This window comes from Arachis duranensis, chromosome 10, assembly GCF_000817695.3.
Source record: "Arachis duranensis cultivar V14167 chromosome 10, aradu.V14167.gnm2.J7QH, whole genome shotgun sequence".
NCBI classification, from domain to species: Eukaryota; Viridiplantae; Streptophyta; class Magnoliopsida; order Fabales; family Fabaceae; genus Arachis; species Arachis duranensis.
The window spans coordinates 41,396,478-41,400,597 of record NC_029781.3 but is presented as its reverse complement, the minus strand read 5'-3'; the positions used below and the strand labels follow the sequence as shown (position 1 = coordinate 41,400,597).

The window sequence follows — 4,120 nt, the reverse complement described above, 5'->3', positions numbered from 1 at the left end:
ATTTTTTCGGTGTGGCATACTTCTCTGTAGATGTCTACCAGGGAGACTCGGAGGGGGGTGTAGTTGTGGTACTTCCGTGGCTTGTCCGAGTTGGGTTCTTCTTTCTTCTTCTGTTCCCGATCTCGATCTCGGAGCGGGTAGGTTGATTCCTTCCTAGAAGAGTCTCTTAGCTGGGAGGTTTCCTCCATGTTGATATATTTTTCTGCCCACTCCTGCACCTCGTATAGGGAGGCCGGGTATCGTTTGGATAGGGACTGGCTAAACGGTCCTTCTTTTAGGCCGTTTGCTAGTCCCATGATGGCTGCTTCAGTGGGCAAGTGTTGTATGTCCAGGCAGGTTTTGTTGAATCGCTCCATGTATTCTCGGAGAGTTTCTTGGTTACCTTGTTTGATCCCGAGTAGACTGGGGGCATGTTTTGTCTTGTCCCTTTGAATAGAGAACCTTGTTAGGAATTTTTTGGTTAGGTCTTCGAAGCTGGTGATTGATCTTGGTGGCAGGTTGTCGAACCACTTCATGGCTGACTTGGTGAGAGTGGTGGGGAAGGCTTTGCACCGAATCGCGTCGGAGGCGTCGACTAGGTACATTCTGCTTCTGAAGTTGCTGAGGTGGTGACTTGGATCGGTGGTGCCGTCGTAGAGATCCATATCGGGTGGTTTGAAGTTTCGCGGTACCTTCTCCTTCATGATCTCTTGCGTGAAGGGATCATGGTTACATTCGGGGGTGGTGCCGCGTTCTGTCCGGCCCTTCAGATTGGCCTCTATTTTCCTTAGTTTTTCTTCTAATTCTCTGCGCTTTCGAGCCTCCCTTCTCAGATCTTGTTCAGTTTCTTTCTGTTTCTTTATGTCCTCTTCGAGTTGTTTCAGTCGGTTTTGTTGTGCCCGGACTGCTTCTAAAATTTCCGAGCTCTTTTCTTTTTCGGAATTTTGTGGATCTTTGTTTGGGAGTGATGTCTTTGGGCGATTCTGTTTGTTTCCTCCTGGGGTGCGTGGTGATAGAGGGCTGTCCGGTCGTTCTCCGGTGTCAACTTCGTCCTCTTGTTCTGATGCGGCGTGGCCATTGTTGAGAGGATCGTCCGCCATGGTAAAGGGATGACTTCCAGGTCCCCGGCAACGGCGCCAATGTTCCGAGGGTTACCTGAAACGTGTAGCTCGGTCGTCTTGGAGAGGCCCGAGGTGGGGGTCAGGGACCCGAGCTTGATATGTTTAGTGATTGGTGGTGGTACCTGCAATGACACTCCGATGCTTAAGTTAGCATGGGTCCAAGCAGATATGTGTAGAATGTGGAATGTGTACCATACCTGGGTGCTCCAGTGTATTTATAGTAGTTGGCCGTGATCTCCCCTGGATAAGATATTCTTATCTTATCTTATCTTTTGGGAGTTTTATCTCTATCTTTGTGGAACCGCCTTTTCTAGGCCTTTTCGGCCTTTAGGTTTTGGGCTGCGTTCCTTTTGATGGGCCTTCTTAGCTTTATTGTCCGAGGTCCGACCTCAGGCGTGGGCCTTGGGACGAGGTCGGACCTTTCATGGATTTTGCCGAGTTGGAGGAGCCCGGTCAGGGTATGAACACCATGTTTTAATGAGTAAGTTATGGGACTTGGAAGAAGATAAGTTCATTAACTTTTAAAGCAGAATTCTGCAGAAAATTAGTCAACTTCTAGGTTATATAACTTCTTCATTAAAAATGATATTGACCTGAAACCAATTGAAAAAGAAACTTGGATGAGTGAAGTTGAACTGTATTAATTTTCAAAGTCATTAGATTTAACTTGGATTTTATATTGAATTTTGAATGTCACATGCTGCTGCTGTTTTTCCGGTTTTACGCACTGCAGAGCAGTCTTGGTTTTTCCTTTATTCCTAAGGCTAGTGAAATCAGAAAATTATGATTTTTGGTTTGTTAGAAAGCTTATCTCAAGGCGAACGCCTGGACATAAAGTTTGCGCAATTCCGAGTTCATTTGCTATATTAAAAACAGAAAAGAAGATAGGGTGTTGAGAATGCTTGAGTGATAGTTAGGAGTTCATAAAATTAAAGATGAACCTTAGCATTATATGGCTGATTCAATGTTGGAATTTGCTTGTTTCTGAATTGAGTTGATATTGGAAAGGTTGAAAGGAGTTTGGTAAATTGTTTGGTTGGGACCCGTAAGGGTGGCTAAGTCTTATTTTTAAAGGAGATTATGTCCGAATTTTTATAAAAGTATAAGGACTTAATCAAAATCAATATTTAAGGTTTGTTTAATGATAATAACTTAAATGATTCCTTTAAGAAAAGATTATTTGACATATGAGATTGTTGGCAAGAGCGTGGGTCTTGTCCCGCTTGCGTATTGCAATTATGAAAGAACAAGGAAAGAGTAAAGTACTTATTGTATGATTATCTGTTGCTTGAAGCAACCCAAGAGATATTTATTAGTTGCTTGAGGCAACCCAAGAGATGTTTTTCTTCATTTGTTGCATTAAGGCAACTCCAGATATACTTGTATGATCATCTGCTGCAGTGAGGCAGTCAGATAGATAATGGTGTGATCACCGAGAATGCTTTCCTGCGGTACAGATCCATATTTTATTTCTGTAAAGGCAGAGGGGTTATTTCCTGCTACAGAGTACTGTGACCACCTGTTCCATTTCTGTAGTGGCAGATGGGTTATTTCTTGTATACAGAAGGTGGTTCGGCATACATCCCTGTAGTGGCAGATGTGTTATTTCCTGCGTGCAGTGGACCCTGTGGTGGCAGAGGGGTTATTTCCTGTACACAGGGGTATAGCCAACAGGAAAGCCATATCCGGCTGGTAATGCTGGGTTACGTTGGGAGCGGGTAGAAACTGACAGATGAGCTCATTACCTGCACTAGGACTAGACATTCATCATATGCATCTATGTGACATTGTTTGGGTATGTATAATGTAATTGGTTTGCTTAAATGAATAATTCTGTTAACTGCTAATTGTTATACTTGATATACTTGCTCTTGATTGTGTTTGAACCTCATTACTTGTGTTTGTAATTGATTGACTGGATTGTGGTGAATTGGATGTTGATTGAATTGCTTAGGCCTGAGGCCGTGATTGGTTTGTGTTTGAGGTTTAATAAAGTATGAAAGATTAAGCTGGTTCAGCATAGACTTAATGAACCTATGCATGGAACAAATTAGTCATTCATATAGTCTAGGAAACTTTTAAAAGTTTTATAAAGAAAATATGGGTTTAGGATTTTGAATAATTAACTAATGCTTTTAAAGAAGGTTAATTTTCTTTTAAATGTATCTGAATGAAATTAACTATTTGCGCTTTATTCTTTACTTTCACGGCATTCTCTACCTCTACTGAGAACATGTGGTTTGGTTCTCACCCCCAAATTTTCCACCCTTTAAGTGACAGGTTTGAAGACGCAAATTGAAACTGCGAGCGATTAGTAGGTTTTCTTTATGGTTTTAATTGCTTTCATAGAGTCTCCTCGCTCTTTTCCTTTGAAGTTTTATTTTATCAGAGGGGTAGGTATTGTATTTGGGTTTATATGACTTTCTATGTATAAGAATTTCTATTAATAATACTTATATGATTGTATTATTATTTGCAATGCTTATCTTTGATACATGTCTTGAATGAATAAAAACAAAATTTTCCGGAATTTTCTTAAAACTAAAACGTGAACTCGATATAAAGGCTCAGTAATTACGTAGTTAATATTAGAAAAGGTTACGTAACGTTCTTTCTAGTAGAAATACCCTGACTTAAGTAAGGTATTTTGCTGGAAGGGATGTTACAGCACACATACATGAGATGCATCGAAGACAAATAGAAAACACAGAACTACTGGGCGAGCAAAGGGCATTTACAGAAGGAGTTTACATGAGCGAGACAGGGTATCACATAAACACTAAGGCCAGGCTCGGATACCTAGTAGGACAGCTGCCTATATTGCACCCAGGAATCACAAGGTATGAAGAAGTGAAGGATGAACTAGCACGAGAAGATAGACAAAGGATGGAAGAGAGTCATGAATCAGTGAAGAAGGCACTTGAGGATTGGAAGCAAGCAAGATTGGCACGGATGCGAGGAAATGCAAGAGGACACAAGGAGGACAAGCAAGGAAAAGAGCATGGACAACCACAAGAGTA

General features: G+C 41.5%; 1 long non-coding RNA gene across 1 annotated transcript in view; it reads left to right on the top strand.

The window, feature by feature from the left end:
- LOC110277038 (uncharacterized) overlaps positions 1-3,475 on the top strand; it is a 19,497-nt gene extending 16,022 nt beyond the window's left edge. Inside the window, exon 3 of the long non-coding RNA XR_008003702.1 lies at positions 3,381-3,475. This is a non-coding gene — a long non-coding RNA (uncharacterized LOC110277038). The remainder of the gene's footprint in view (positions 1-3,380) is intronic.
- Positions 3,476-4,120: the final 645 nt, after the last annotated feature.